This window comes from Staurois parvus, unplaced genomic scaffold (assembly GCF_062004578.1).
Source record: "Staurois parvus isolate SC_StPar_1 unplaced genomic scaffold, SC_StPar_1.0 ptg000126l, whole genome shotgun sequence".
NCBI lineage: Eukaryota > Metazoa > Chordata > Amphibia > Anura > Ranidae > Staurois > Staurois parvus.
In genome coordinates, this window is record NW_028317922.1 from 1,499,893 (window position 1) to 1,514,995 (window position 15,103).

At 44.0% G+C, this 15,103-nt stretch overlaps 9 non-coding genes across 9 annotated transcripts; all 9 read left to right on the top strand.

Moving 5' to 3' along the window:
- Positions 1-1,382: 1,382 nt before the first annotated feature.
- Positions 1,383-1,455, top strand: TRNAF-GAA (transfer RNA phenylalanine (anticodon GAA)). The gene has a single exon. It is a non-coding gene; the product is annotated as a tRNA-Phe (tRNA).
- Positions 1,456-3,505: 2,050 nt separating this feature from the next.
- TRNAF-GAA (transfer RNA phenylalanine (anticodon GAA)) lies at positions 3,506-3,578 on the top strand. The gene has a single exon. It is a non-coding gene; the product is annotated as a tRNA-Phe (tRNA).
- A 2,050-nt stretch (positions 3,579-5,628) lies between these two features.
- On the top strand, positions 5,629-5,701 carry TRNAF-GAA (transfer RNA phenylalanine (anticodon GAA)). The gene has a single exon. It is a non-coding gene; the product is annotated as a tRNA-Phe (tRNA).
- A 269-nt stretch (positions 5,702-5,970) lies between these two features.
- Positions 5,971-6,043, top strand: TRNAF-GAA (transfer RNA phenylalanine (anticodon GAA)). The gene has a single exon. It is a non-coding gene; the product is annotated as a tRNA-Phe (tRNA).
- Positions 6,044-7,750: 1,707 nt separating this feature from the next.
- Positions 7,751-7,823, top strand: TRNAF-GAA (transfer RNA phenylalanine (anticodon GAA)). The gene has a single exon. It is a non-coding gene; the product is annotated as a tRNA-Phe (tRNA).
- A 2,050-nt stretch (positions 7,824-9,873) lies between these two features.
- Positions 9,874-9,946, top strand: TRNAF-GAA (transfer RNA phenylalanine (anticodon GAA)). Its single transcript has one exon. It is a non-coding gene; the product is annotated as a tRNA-Phe (tRNA).
- A 2,050-nt stretch (positions 9,947-11,996) lies between these two features.
- On the top strand, positions 11,997-12,069 carry TRNAF-GAA (transfer RNA phenylalanine (anticodon GAA)). The gene has a single exon. It is a non-coding gene; the product is annotated as a tRNA-Phe (tRNA).
- A 2,050-nt stretch (positions 12,070-14,119) lies between these two features.
- Positions 14,120-14,192, top strand: TRNAF-GAA (transfer RNA phenylalanine (anticodon GAA)). The gene has a single exon. It is a non-coding gene; the product is annotated as a tRNA-Phe (tRNA).
- A 270-nt stretch (positions 14,193-14,462) lies between these two features.
- Positions 14,463-14,535, top strand: TRNAF-GAA (transfer RNA phenylalanine (anticodon GAA)). The gene has a single exon. It is a non-coding gene; the product is annotated as a tRNA-Phe (tRNA).
- The last annotated feature ends 568 nt before the right edge of the window (positions 14,536-15,103 follow it).

The following is a 15,103-nucleotide window of genomic DNA, read 5'->3' on the forward strand; positions in this document are numbered from 1 at the left end:
GTGTCCGAAAGGAATGGCAGCGCGCAGCCGAGCAAAACAACTTATCAAATGCATTCCGGGGTGAACAAGACTTAGCCGGCTTTGAAAGATACTAAAAGTCACGGCGCAGCCAAAACTAGTCTTTGACAACTTGATGCAAGTAAATAGAACTTTTTTGAACCATGGGATGAATAAAATCCAATACATTTTCTTCCTCGTGCTGATGCATCAGACTAGAAAACCAGAAGCAGGTCAGAAAAAGTATCTTCGCGGTCCGAAATGACTTCCATGACAAAAGTTACAATTGCGCAGCTGAAGATTCTCAGCTTCCTCAGGTTGCAGGCCGCTTCTTCTTCCATACACACAAAATGAGAAGCATAACCACTCCTTCCTAGAAAAGGCAATATCACTTATTCAACCAATTTCCTTGCGGAGTCACTTCTCTTGCAGGGTCCCAAAAGACACAGTATACACGCAAGTCATTTGGATTTTGCCTTTCACTTTAGTTTGAAGAAAGATGTATGATTGTATTCCTTTTATCAGGAAAATTGGGTGAAAATGGCTACGTCAGATGAAAAGCAAAGCTTTAAAGCGAAGAAAGATTACAAACTGTATGACTTTTTCAGGGAAAGTGGCTCAAAATGGCTACGTCAGATGAAAAGCAAGAGGGTTAGCAGCTAGATAAGGTTCCTTTCGAAAAGAGAACACTTGGAGCATTTTCCTTCACTCTGGTCCTTTGGTAGTACTACGGCTGGTTTAAGGCTTCTTTAGAGCAGTGTATTTGGACTCCTCAAAACCTCTATCTAGCTTTAAAAATGTAAAGCCATATATTGCTTCCCACGTTGCATTTCATTGATTTCTAGCCTACTCGCATGAATTTGAACAATCTTGAATATTGTAAACTGACTTTGTGAAGATCCACCAACATTTTCTTTTTTGATTTCAGTGAAATGTATTCACAGTGCCCTGTGAGTAGACTTTGCTGTGTCACACATTTCACAGAGTCTGAATTCCAACGTACAGATTTGCTGAGAGGAGGAGTTTCAGGAGGCAGAGTCAGTACAGGAATCACAGCTTGCAGGAAGCAAGGTACCATGGGAGCTGCAGTCCTTAGAAAATGAAAGTAAAGAGCAGAGAAGAAGCTGAACACCATGCCGGAAATCCAGGAAATTGTGGAAATAGATGGCCAGCAGAGAAACAGCAATCACAACATAAAAGGAGGTTACTGACGCAAGCTTACATTGGTTTGTCAAGGGGAACTATTGCTCCTATTGTTCCTATTGCAATTACCATGCTGATGTTTGAAAATAAAAGTGTAGGCTGGGACTTTAGATCTCCTTTAAGGTCTCTGGGACCCCTTCGCCTTGCCGCCACACACCTGCTGGCTTGCTCCTTTGGAACGTGCCGAAATAGCTCAGTTGGGAGAGCGTTAGACTGAAGATCTAAAGGTCCCTGGTTCGATCCCGGGTTTCGGCATCTGTTGTAGGTTTAAGGAGAGTCCACCTGTCTGTGAGCTGTTGCTTTTCTCATGAATCGGGCTAGCGTATGCTCCATGCTTTGGCTTCTCACCTGTCTGTTGCTCATGACAGAACGGTGGCTTAGTCTCACTAGCAATTTAGTCGTGAATCTTGCTGCCTTTTCTCTTTTCCGGCAACATGCATAGGCATAAAAATCTCAATTCTCCATAGGCTCCTGTCACACCAACTTATAGTAGCCAACAATTGCTGAGGAAAGCACATGTCTTAAGCTGAAATAGCTCAGTTGGGGGAGCGTTAGACTGAAGATCTAAAGGTCCCTGGTTCAATCCCGGGTTTCGGCAACTGCCTGCGTTTCTTTTGGTGTAACGCTTCCCGGCAAGACTGGGCAGACCAAGACCAAGGTTTAGAAACTGGTTCAGTGCATATTAGGGTCTCGGGCGCAGCAGAAAAGCAATTGTACAACTTCCCGCAGTATATGGTTTTCTCAGCCAACGTGCAAGGACATGTCCAAAATCTATTCTTCTCAATAGGACCAGGTTACACCACCACATAGCGCTGCAAAGCCTTGGGGGAAAAAAAGGCTGGCATGTTGCATTGTTGCAGCCCTCACCTGCGTTATGCCAATCAAACCAAGTGGAAGAGTCTGCTTCACAGAGGAAATGCAATGTGTCCGAAAGGAATGGCAGCGCGCAGCCGAGCAAAACAACTTATCAAATGCATTCCGGGGTGAACAAGACTTAGCCGGCTTTGAAAGATACTAAAAGTCACGGCGCCGCCAAAACTAGTCTTTGACAACTTGATGCAAGTAAATAGAACTTTTTTGAACCATGGGATGAATAAAATCCAATACATTTTCTTCCTCGTGCTGATGCATCAGACTAGAAAACCAGAAGCAGGTCAGAAAAAGTATCTTCGCGGTCCGAAATGACTTCCATGACAAAAGCTACAATTGCGCAGCTGAAGATTCTCAGCTTCCTCAGGTTGCAGGCCGCTTCTTCTTCCATACACACAAAATGAGAAGCATAACCACTCCTTCCTAGAAAAGGCAATATCACTTATTCAACCAATTTCCTTGCGGAGTCACTTCTCTTGCAGGGTCCCAAAAGACACAGTATACACGCAAGTCATTTGGATTTTGCCTTTCACTTTAGTTTGAAGAAAGATGTATGATTGTATTCCTTTTATCAGGAAAATTGGGTGAAAATGGCTACGTCAGATGAAAAGCAAAGCTTTAAAGCGAAGAAAGATTACAAACTGTATGACTTTTTCAGGGAAAGTGGCTCAAAATGGCTACGTCAGATGAAAAGCAAGAGGGTTAGCAGCTAGATAAGGTTCCTTTCGAAAAGAGAACACTTGGAGCATTTTCCTTCACTCTGGTCCTTTGGTAGTACTACGGCTGGTTTAAGGCTTCTTTAGAGCAGTGTATTTGGACTCCTCAAAACCTCTATCTAGCTTTAAAAATGTAAAGCCATATATTGCTTCCCACGTTGCATTTCATTGATTTCTAGCCTACTCGCATGAATTTGAACAATCTTGAATATTGTAAACTGACTTTGTGAAGATCCACCAACATTTTCTTTTTTGATTTCAGTGAAATGTATTCACAGTGCCCTGTGAGTAGACTTTGCTGTGTCACACATTTCACAGAGTCTGAATTCCAACGTACAGATTTGCTGAGAGGAGGAGTTTCAGGAGGCAGAGTCAGTACAGGAATCACAGCTTGCAGGAAGCAAGGTACCATGGGAGCTGCAGTCCTTAGAAAATGAAAGTAAAGAGCAGAGAAGAAGCTGAACACCATGCCGGAAATCCAGGAAATTGTGGAAATATATGGCCAGCAGAGAAACAGCAATCACAACATAAAAGGAGGTTACTGAGGCAAGCTTACATTGGTTTGTCAAGGGGAACTATTGCTCCTATTGTTCCTATTGCAATTACCATGCTGATGTTTGAAAATAAAAGTGTAGGCTGGGACTTTAGATCTCCTTTAAGGTCTCTGGGACCCCTTCGCCTTGCCGCCACACACCTGCTGGCTTGCTCCTTTGGAACGTGCCGAAATAGCTCAGTTGGGAGAGCGTTAGACTGAAGATCTAAAGGTCCCTGGTTCGATCCCGGGTTTCGGCATCTGTTGTAGGTTTAAGGAGAGTCCACCTGTCTGTGAGCTGTTGCTTTTCTCATAAATCGGGCTAGCGTATGCTCCATGCTTTGGCTTCTCACCTGTCTGTTGCTCATGACAGAACGGTGGCTTAGTCTCACTAGCAATTTAGTCGTGAATCTTGCTGCCTTTTCTCTTTTCCGGCAACATGCATAGGCATAAAAATCTCAATTCTCCATAGGCTCCTGTCACACCAACTTATAGTAGCCAACAATTGCTGAGGAAAGCACATGTCTTAAGCTGAAATAGCTCAGTTGGGAGAGCGTTAGACTGAAGATCTAAAGGTCCCTGGTTCAATCCCGGGTTTCGGCAACTGCCTCCGTTTCTTTTGGTGTAACGCTTCCCGGCAAGACTGGGCAGACCAAGACCAAGGTTTAGAAACTGGTTCAGTGCATATTAGGGTCTCGGGCGCAGCAGAAAAGCAATTGTACAACTTCCCGCAGTATATGGTTTTCTCAGCCAACGTGCAAGGACATGTCCAAAATCTATTCTTCTCAATAGGACCAGGTTACACCACCACATAGCGCTGCAAAGCCTTGGGGGAAAAAAAGGCTGGCATGTTGCATTGTTGCAGCCCTCACCTGCGTTATGCCAATCAAACCAAGTGGAAGAGTCTGCTTCACAGAGGAAATGCAATGTGTCCGAAAGGAATGGCAGCGCGCAGCCGAGCAAAACAACTTATCAAATGCATTCCGGGGTGAACAAGACTTAGCCGGCTTTGAAAGATACTAAAAGTCACGGCGCCGCCAAAACTAGTCTTTGACAACTTGATGCAAGTAAATAGAACTTTTTTGAACCATGGGATGAATAAAATCCAATACATTTTCTTCCTCATGCTGATGCATCAGACTAGAAAACCAGAAGCAGGTCAGAAAAAGTATCTTCGCGGTCCGAAATGACTTCCATGACAAAAGCTACAATTGCGCAGCTGAAGATTCTCAGCTTCCTCAGGTTGCAGGCCGCTTCTTCTTCCATACACACAAAATGAGAAGCATAACCACTCCTTCCTAGAAAAGGCAATATCACTTATTCAACCAATTTCCTTGCGGAGTCACTTCTCTTGCAGGGTCCCAAAAGACACAGTATACACGCAAGTCATTTGGATTTTGCCTTTCACTTTAGTTTGAAGAAAGATGTATGATTGTATGCCTTTTATCAGGAAAATTGGGTGAAAATGGCTACGTCAGATGAAAAGCAAAGCTTTAAAGCGAAGAAAGATTACAAACTGTATGACTTTTTCCGGGAAAGTGGCTCAAAATGGCTACGTCAGATGAAAAGCAAGAGGGTTAGCAGCTAGATAAGGTTCCTTTCGAAAAGAGAACACTTGGAGCATTTTCCTTCACTCTGGTCCTTTGGTAGTACTACGGCTGGTTTAAGGCTTCTTTAGAGCAGTGTATTTGGACTCCTCAAAACCTCTATCTAGCTTTAAAAATGTAAAGCCATATATTGCTTCCCACGTTGCATTTCATTGATTTCTAGCCTACTCGCATGAATTTGAACAATCTTGAATATTGTAAACTGACTTTGTGAAGATCCACCAACATTTTCTTTTTTGATTTCAGTGAAATGTATTCACAGTGCCCTGTGAGTAGACTTTGCTGTGTCACACATTTCACAGAGTCTGATTTCCAACGTACAGATTTGCTGAGAGGAGGAGTTTCAGGAGGCAGAGTCAGTACAGGAATCACAGCTTGCAGGCAGCAAGGTACCATGGGAGCTGCAGTCCTTAGAAAATGAAAGTAAAGAGCAGAGAAGAATCTGAACACCATGCCGGAAATCCAGGAAATTGTGGAAATAGATGGCCAGCAGAGAAACAGCAATCACAACATAAAAGGAGGTTACTGAGGCAAGCTTACATTGGTTTGTCAAGGGGAACTATTGCTCCTATTGTTCCTATTGCCATTACCATGCTGATGTTTGAAAATAAAAGTGTAGGCTGGGACTTTAGATCTCCTTTAATGCCTCTGGGACCCCTTCGCCTTGCCGCCACACACCTGCTGGCTTGCTCCTTTAGAATGTGCCGAAATAGCTCAGTTGGGAGAGCGTTAGACTGAAGATCTAAAGGTCCCTGGTTCGATCCCGGGTTTCGGCATCTGTGTAGGTTTAAGGAGAGTCCTCCTGTCTGTGAGCTGTTGCTTTTCTCATGAATCGGGCTAGCGTATGCTCCATGCTTTGGCTTCTCACCTGTCTGTTGCTCATGACAGAACGGTGGCTTAGTCTCACTGGCAATTTTGTCGTGAATCTTGCTGCCTTTTCTCTTTTCCGGCAACATGCATAGGCATAAAAATCTCAATTCTCCATAGGCTCCTGTCACACCAACTTAAAGTAGCCAACAATTGCTGAGGAAAGCACACGTCTTAAGCCGAAATAGCTCAGTTGGGAGAGCGTTAGACTGAAGATCTAAAGGTCCCTGGTTCAATCCCGGGTTTCGGCAACTGCCTGCGTTTCTTTTGGTGTAACGCTTCCCGGCAAGACTGGGCAGACCAAGACCAAGGTTTAGAAACTGGTTCAGTGCATATTAGGGTCTCGGGCGCAGCAGAAAAGCAATTGTACAACTTCCCGCAGTATATGGTTTTCTCAGCCAACGTGCAAGGACATGTCCAAAATCTATTCTTCTCAATAGGACCAGGTTACACCACCACATAGCGCTTGCAATGCCTTGGGGGAAAAAAAGGCTGGCATGTTGCATTGTTGCAGCCCTCACCTGCGTTATGCCAATCAAACCAAGTGGAAGAGTCTGCTTCACAGAGGAAATGCAATGTGTCCGAAAGGAATGGCAGCGCGCAGCCGAGCAAAACAACTTATCAAATGCATTCCGGGGTGAACAAGACTTAGCCGGCTTTGAAAGATACTAAAAGTCACGGCGCCGCCAAAACTAGTCTTTGACAACTTGATGCAAGTAAATAGAACTTTTTTGAACCATGGGATGAATAAAATCCAATACATTTTCTTCCTCGTGCTGATGCATCAGACTAGAAACCAGAAGCAGGTCAGAAAAAGTATCTTCGCGGTCCGAAATGACTTCCATGACAAAAGTTACCATTGCGCAGCTGAAGATTCTCAGCTTCCTCAGTTTGCAGGCCGCTTCTTCTTCCATGCACACAAAATGAGAAGCATAACCACTCCTTCCTAGAAAAGGCAATATCACTTATTCAACCAATTTCCTTGCGGAGTCACTTCTCTTGCAGGGTCCCAAAAGACACAGTATACACGCAAGTCATTTGGATTTTGCCTTTCACTTTAGTTTGAAGAAAGATGTATGATTGTATGCCTTTTATCAGGAAAATTGGGTGAAAATGGCTACGTCAGATGAAAAGCAAAGCTTTAAAGCGAAGAAAGATTACAAACTGTATGACTTTTTCAGGGAAAGTGGCTCAAAATGGCTACGTCAGATGAAAAGCAAGAGGGTTAGCAGCTAGATAAGGTTCCTTTCGAAAAGAGAACACTTGGAGCATTTTCCTTCACTCTGGTCCTTTGGTAGTACTACGGCTGGTTTAAGGCTTCTTTAGAGCAGTGTATTTGGACTCCTCAAAACCTCTATCTAGCTTTAAAAATGTAAAGCCATATATTGCTTCCCACGTTGCATTTCATTGATTTCTAGCCTACTCGCATGAATTTGAACAATCTTGAATATTGTAAACTGACTTTGTGAAGATCCACCAACATTTTCTTTTTTGATTTCAGTGAAATGTATTCACAGTGCCCTGTGAGTAGACTTTGCTGTGTCACACATTTCACAGAGTCTGATTTCCAACGTACAGATTTGCTGAGAGGAGTAGTTTCAGGAGGCAGAGTCAGTACAGGAATCACAGCTTGCAGGCAGCAAGGTACCATGGGAGCTGCAGTCCTTAGAAAATGAAAGTAAAGAGCAGAGAAGAAGCTGAACACCATGCCGGAAATCCAGGAAATTGTGGAAATAGATGGCCAGCAGAGAAACAGCAATCACAACATAAAAGGAGGTTACTGAGGCAAGCTTACATTGGTTTGTCAAGGGGAACTATTGCTCCTATTGTTCCTATTGCCATTACCATGCTGATGTTTGAAAATAAAAGTGTAGGCTGGGACTTTAGATCTCCTTTAATGTCTCTGGGACCCCTTCGCCTTGCCGCCACACACCTGCTGGCTTGCTCCTTTAGAATGTGCCGAAATAGCTCAGTTGGGAGAGCGTTAGACTGAAGATCTAAAGGTCCCTGGTTCGATCCCGGGTTTCGGCATCTGTTGTAGGTTTAAGGAGAGTCCACCTGTCTGTGAGCTGTTGCTTTTCTCATGAATCGGGCTAGCGTATGCTCCATGCATTGGCTTCTCACCTGTCTGTTGCTCATGACTGAACGGTGGCTTAGTCTCACTGGCAATTTAGTCGTGAATCTTGCTGCCTTTTCTCTTTTCCGGCAACATGCATAGGCATAAAAATCTCAATTCTCCATAGGCTCCTGTAACACCAACTTATAGTAGCCAACAATTGCTGAGGAAAGCACACGTCTTAAGCCGAAATAGCTCAGTTGGGAGAGCGTTAGACTGAAGATCTAAAGGTCCCTGGTTCTATTCCGGGTTTCGGCAACTGCCTGCGTTTCTTTTGGTGTAACGCTTCCCGGCAAGACTGGGCAGACCAAGACCAAGGTTTAGAAACTGGTTCAGTGCATATTAGGGTCTCGGGCACAGCAGAAAAGCAATTGTACAACTTCCCGCAGTATATGGTTTTCTCAGCCAACGTGCAAGGACATTTCCAAAATCTATTCTTCTCAATAGGACCAGGTTACACCACCACATAGCGCTGCAAAGCCTTGGGGGAAAAAAAGGCTGGCATGTTGCATTGTTGCAGCCCTCACCTGCATTATGCCAATCAAACCAAGTGGAAGAGTCTGCTTCACAGAGGAAATGCAATGTGTCCGAAAGGAATGGCAGCGCGCAGCCGAGCAAAACAACTTATCAAATGCATTCCGGGGTGAACAAGACTTAGCCGGCTTTGAAAGATACTAAAAGTCACGGCGCAGCCAAAACTAGTCTTTGACAACTTGATGCAAGTAAATAGAACTTTTTTGAACCATGGGATGAATAAAATCCAATACATTTTCTTCCTCGTGCTGATGCATCAGACTAGAAAACCAGAAGCAGGTCAGAAAAAGTATCTTCGCGGTCCGAAATGACTTCCATGACAAAAGCTACAATTGCGCAGCTGAAGATTCTCAGCTTCCTCAGGTTGCAGGCCGCTTCTTCTTCCATACACACAAAATGAGAAGCATAACCACTCCTTCCTAGAAAAGGCAATATCACTTATTCAACCAATTTCCTTGCGGAGTCACTTCTCTTGCAGGGTCCCAAAAGACACAGTATACACGCAAGTCATTTGGATTTTGCCTTTCACTTTAGTTTGAAGAAAGATGTATGATTGTATTCCTTTTATCAGGAAAATTGGGTGAAAATGGCTACGTCAGATGAAAAGCAAAGCTTTAAAGCGAAGAAAGATTACAAACTGTATGACTTTTTCAGGGAAAGTGGCTCAAAATGGCTACGTCAGATGAAAAGCAAGAGGGTTAGCAGCTAGATAAGGTTCCTTTCGAAAAGAGAACACTTGGAGCATTTTCCTTCACTCTGGTCCTTTGGTAGTACTATGGCTGGTTTAAGGCTTCTTTAGAGCAGTGTATTTGGACTCCTCAAAACCTCTATCTAGCTTTAAAAATGTAAAGCCATATATTGCTTCCCACGTTGCATTTCATTGATTTCTAGCCTACTCGCATGAATTTGAACAATCTTGAATATTGTAAACTGACTTTGTGAAGATCCACCAACATTTTCTTTTTTGATTTCAGTGAAATGTATTCACAGTGCCCTGTGAGTAGACTTTGCTGTGTCACACATTTCACAGAGTCTGAATTCCAACGTACAGATTTGCTGAGAGGAGGAGTTTCAGGAGGCAGAGTCAGTACAGGAATCACAGCTTGCAGGAAGCAAGGTACCATGGGAGCTGCAGTCCTTAGAAAATGAAAGTAAAGAGCAGAGAAGAAGCTTAACACCATGCCGGAAATCCAGGAAATTGTGGAAATAGATGGCCAGCAGAGAAACAGCAATCACAACATAAAAGGAGGTTACTGACGCAAGCTTACATTGGTTTGTCAAGGGGAACTATTGCTCCTATTGTTCCTATTGCAATTACCATGCTGATGTTTGAAAATAAAAGTGTAGGCTGGGACTTTAGATCTCCTTTAAGGTCTCTGGGACCCCTTCGCCTTGCCGCCACACACCTGCTGGCTTGCTCCTTTGGAATGTGCCAAAATAGCTCAGTTGGGAGAGCGTTAGACTGAAGATCTAAAGGTCCCTGGTTCGATCCCGGGTTTCGGCATCTGTTGTAGGTTTAAGGAGAGTCCACCTGTCTGTGAGCTGTTGCTTTTCTCATGAATCGGGCTAGCGTATGCTCCATGCATTGGCTTCTCACCTGTCTGTTGCTCATGACTGAACGGTGGCTTAGTCTCACTGGCAATTTAGTCGTGAATCTTGCTGCCTTTTCTCTTTTCCGGCAACATGCATAGGCATAAAAATCTCAATTCTCCATAGGCTCCTGTAACACCAACTTATAGTAGCCAACAATTGCTGAGGAAAGCACACGTCTTAAGCCGAAATAGCTCAGTTGGGAGAGCGTTAGACTGAAGATCTAAAGGTCCCTGGTTCTATTCCGGGTTTCGGCAACTGCCTGCGTTTCTTTTGGTGTAACGCTTCCCGGCAAGACTGGGCAGACCAAGACCAAGGTTTAGAAACTGGTTCAGTGCATATTAGGGTCTCGGGCACAGCAGAAAAGCAATTGTACAACTTCCCGCAGTATATGGTTTTCTCAGCCAACGTGCAAGGACATTTCCAAAATCTATTCTTCTCAATAGGACCAGGTTACACCACCACATAGCGCTGCAAAGCCTTGGGGGAAAAAAAGGCTGGCATGTTGCATTGTTGCAGCCCTCACCTGCATTATGCCAATCAAACCAAGTGGAAGAGTCTGCTTCACAGAGGAAATGCAATGTGTCCGAAAGGAATGGCAGCGCGCAGCCGAGCAAAACAACTTATCAAATGCATTCCGGGGTGAACAAGACTTAGCCGGCTTTGAAAGATACTAAAAGTCACGGCGCAGCCAAAACTAGTCTTTGACAACTTGATGCAAGTAAATAGAACTTTTTTGAACCATGGGATGAATAAAATCCAATACATTTTCTTCCTCGTGCTGATGCATCAGACTAGAAAACCAGAAGCAGGTCAGAAAAAGTATCTTCGCGGTCCGAAATGACTTCCATGACAAAAGCTACAATTGCGCAGCTGAAGATTCTCAGCTTCCTCAGGTTGCAGGCCGCTTCTTCTTCCATACACACAAAATGAGAAGCATAACCACTCCTTCCTAGAAAAGGCAATATCACTTATTCAACCAATTTCCTTGCGGAGTCACTTCTCTTGCAGGGTCCCAAAAGACACAGTATACACGCAAGTCATTTGGATTTTGCCTTTCACTTTAGTTTGAAGAAAGATGTATGATTGTATTCCTTTTATCAGGAAAATTGGGTGAAAATGGCTACGTCAGATGAAAAGCAAAGCTTTAAAGCGAAGAAAGATTACAAACTGTATGACTTTTTCAGGGAAAGTGGCTCAAAATGGCTACGTCAGATGAAAAGCAAGAGGGTTAGCAGCTAGATAAGGTTCCTTTCGAAAAGAGAACACTTGGAGCATTTTCCTTCACTCTGGTCCTTTGGTAGTACTATGGCTGGTTTAAGGCTTCTTTAGAGCAGTGTATTTGGACTCCTCAAAACCTCTATCTAGCTTTAAAAATGTAAAGCCATATATTGCTTCCCACGTTGCATTTCATTGATTTCTAGCCTACTCGCATGAATTTGAACAATCTTGAATATTGTAAACTGACTTTGTGAAGATCCACCAACATTTTCTTTTTTGATTTCAGTGAAATGTATTCACAGTGCCCTGTGAGTAGACTTTGCTGTGTCACACATTTCACAGAGTCTGAATTCCAACGTACAGATTTGCTGAGAGGAGGAGTTTCAGGAGGCAGAGTCAGTACAGGAATCACAGCTTGCAGGAAGCAAGGTACCATGGGAGCTGCAGTCCTTAGAAAATGAAAGTAAAGAGCAGAGAAGAAGCTTAACACCATGCCGGAAATCCAGGAAATTGTGGAAATAGATGGCCAGCAGAGAAACAGCAATCACAACATAAAAGGAGGTTACTGAGGCAAGCTTACATTGGTTTGTCAAGGGGAACTATTGCTCCTATTGTTCCTATTGCAATTACCATGCTGATGTTTGAAAATAAAAGTGTAGGCTGGGACTTTAGATCTCCTTTAAGGTCTCTGGGACCCCTTCGCCTTGCCGCCACACACCTGCTGGCTTGCTCCTTTGGAACGTGCCGAAATAGCTCAGTTGGGAGAGCGTTAGACTGAAGATCTAAAGGTCCCTGGTTCGATCCCGGGTTTCGGCATCTGTTGTAGGTTTAAGGAGAGTCCACCTGTCTGTGAGCTGTTGCTTTTCTCATGAATCGGGCTAGCGTATGCTCCATGCTTTGGCTTCTCACCTGTCTGTTGCTCATGACAGAACGGTGGCTTAGTCTCACTAGCAATTTAGTCGTGAATCTTGCTGCCTTTTCTCTTTTCCGGCAACATGCATAGGCATAAAAATCTCAATTCTCCATAGGCTCCTGTCACACCAACTTATAGTAGCCAACAATTGCTGAGGAAAGCACATGTCTTAAGCCGAAATAGCTCAGTTGGGAGAGCGTTAGACTGAAGATCTAAAGGTCCCTGGTTCAATCCTGGGTTTCGGCAACTGCCTCCGTTTCTTTTGGTGTAACGCTTCCCGGCAAGACTGGGCAGACCAAGACCAAGGTTTAGAAACTGGTTCAGTGCATATTAGGGTGTCGGGCGCAGCAGAAAAGCAATTGTACAACTTCCCGCAGTATATGGTTTTCTCAGCCAACGTGCAAGGACATGTCCAAAATCTATTCTTCTCAATAGGACCAGGTTACACCACCACATAGCGCTGCAAAGCCTTGGGGGAAAAAAAGGCTGGCATGTTGCATTGTTGCAGCCCTCACCTGCGTTATGCCAATCAAACCAAGTGGAAGAGTCTGCTTCACAGAGGAAATGCAATGTGTCCGAAAGGAATGGCAGCGCGCAGCCGAGCAAAACAACTTATCAAATGCATTCCGGGGTGAACAAGACTTAGCCGGCTTTGAAAGATACTAAAAGTCACGGCGCAGCCAAAACTAGTCTTTGACAACTTGATGCAAGTAAATAGAACTTTTTTGAACCATGGGATGAATAAAATCCAATACATTTTCTTCCTCGTGCTGATGCATCAGACTAGAAAACCAGAAGCAGGTCAGAAAAAGTATCTTCGCGGTCCGAAATGACTTCCATGACAAAAGCTACAATTGCGCAGCTGAAGATTCTCAGCTTCCTCAGGTTGCAGGCCGCTTCTTCTTCCATACACACAAAATGAGAAGCATAACCACTCCTTCCTAGAAAAGGCAATATCACTTATTCAACCAATTTCCTTGCGGAGTCACTTCTCTTGCAGGGTCCCAAAAGACACAGTATACACGCAAGTCATTTGGATTTTGCCTTTCACTTTAGTTTGAAGAAAGATGTATGATTGTATTCCTTTTATCAGGAAAATTGGGTGAAAATGGCTACGTCAGATGAAAAGCAAAGCTTTAAAGCGAAGAAAGATTACAAACTGTATGACTTTTTCAGGGAAAGTGGCTCAAAATGGCTACGTCAGATGAAAAGCAAGAGGGTTAGCAGCTAGATAAGGTTCCTTTCGAAAAGAGAACACTTGGAGCATTTTCCTTCACTCTGGTCCTTTGGTAGTACTACGGCTGGTTTAAGGCTTCTTTAGAGCAGTGTATTTGGACTCCTCAAAACCTCTATCTAGCTTTAAAAATGTAAAGCCATATATTGCTTTCCACGTTGCATTTCATTGATTTCTAGCCTACTCGCATGAATTTGAACAATCTTGAATATTGTAAACTGACTTTGTGAAGATCCACCAACATTTTCTTTTTTGATTTCAGTGAAATGTATTCACAGTGCCCTGTGAGTAGACTTTGCTGTGTCACACATTTCACAGAGTCTGAATTCCAACGTACAGATTTGCTGAGAGGAGGAGTTTCAGGAGGCAGAGTCAGTACAGGAATCACAGCTTGCAGGAAGCAAGGTACCATGGGAGCTGCAGTCCTTAGAAAATGAAAGTAAAGAGCAGAGAAGAAGCTGAACACCATGCCGGAAATCCAGGAAATTGTGGAAATAGATGGCCAGCAGAGAAACAGCAATCACAACATAAAAGGAGGTTACTGAGGCAAGCTTACATTGGTTTGTCAAGGGGAACTATTGCTCCTATTGTTCCTATTGCAATTACCATGCTGATGTTTGAAAATAAAAGTGTAGGCTGGGACTTTAGATCTCCTTTAAGGTCTCTGGGACCCCTTCGCCTTGCCGCCACACACCTGCTGGCTTGCTCCTTTGGAACGTGCCGAAATAGCTCAGTTGGGAGAGCGTTAGACTGAAGATCTAAAGGTCCCTGGTTCGATCCCGGGTTTCGGCATCTGTTGTAGGTTTAAGGAGAGTCCACCTGTCTGTGAGCTGTTGCTTTTCTCATGAATCGGGCTAGCGTATGCTCCATGCTTTGGCTTCTCACCTGTCTGTTGCTCATGACAGAACGGTGGCTTAGTCTCACTAGCAATTTAGTCGTGAATCTTGCTGCCTTTTCTCTTTTCCGGCAACATGCATAGGCATAAAAATCTCAATTCTCCATAGGCTCCTGTCACACCAACTTATAGTAGCCAACAATTGCTGAGGAAAGCACATGTCTTAAGCCGAAATAGCTCAGTTGGGAGAGCGTTAGACTGAAGATCTAAAGGTCCCTGGTTCAATCCCGGGTTTCGGCAACTGCCTCCGTTTCTTTTGGTGTAACGCTTCCCGGCAAGACTGGGCAGACCAAGACCAAGGTTTAGAAACTGGTTCAGTGCATATTAGGGTCTCGGGCGCAGCAGAAAAGCAATTGTACAACTTCCCGCAGTATATGGTTTTCTCAGCCAACGTGCAAGGACATGTCCAAAATCTATTCTTCTCAATAGGACCAGGTTACACCACCACATAGCGCTGCAAAGCCTTGGGGGAAAAAAAGGCTGGCATGTTGCATTGTTGCAGCCCTCACCTGCGTTATGCCAATCAAACCAAGTGGAAGAGTCTGCTTCACAGAGGAAATGCAATGTGTCCGAAAGGAATGGCAGCGCGCAGCCGAGCAAAACAACTTATCAAATGCATTCCGGGGTGAACAAGACTTAGCCGGCTTTGAAAGATACTAAAAGTCACGGCGCAGCCAAAACTAGTCTTTGACAACTTGATGCAAGTAAATTGAACTTTTTTGAACCATGGGATGAATAAAATCCAATACATTTTCTTCCTCGTGCTGATGCATCAGACTAGAAAACCAGAAGCAGGTCAGAAAAAGTA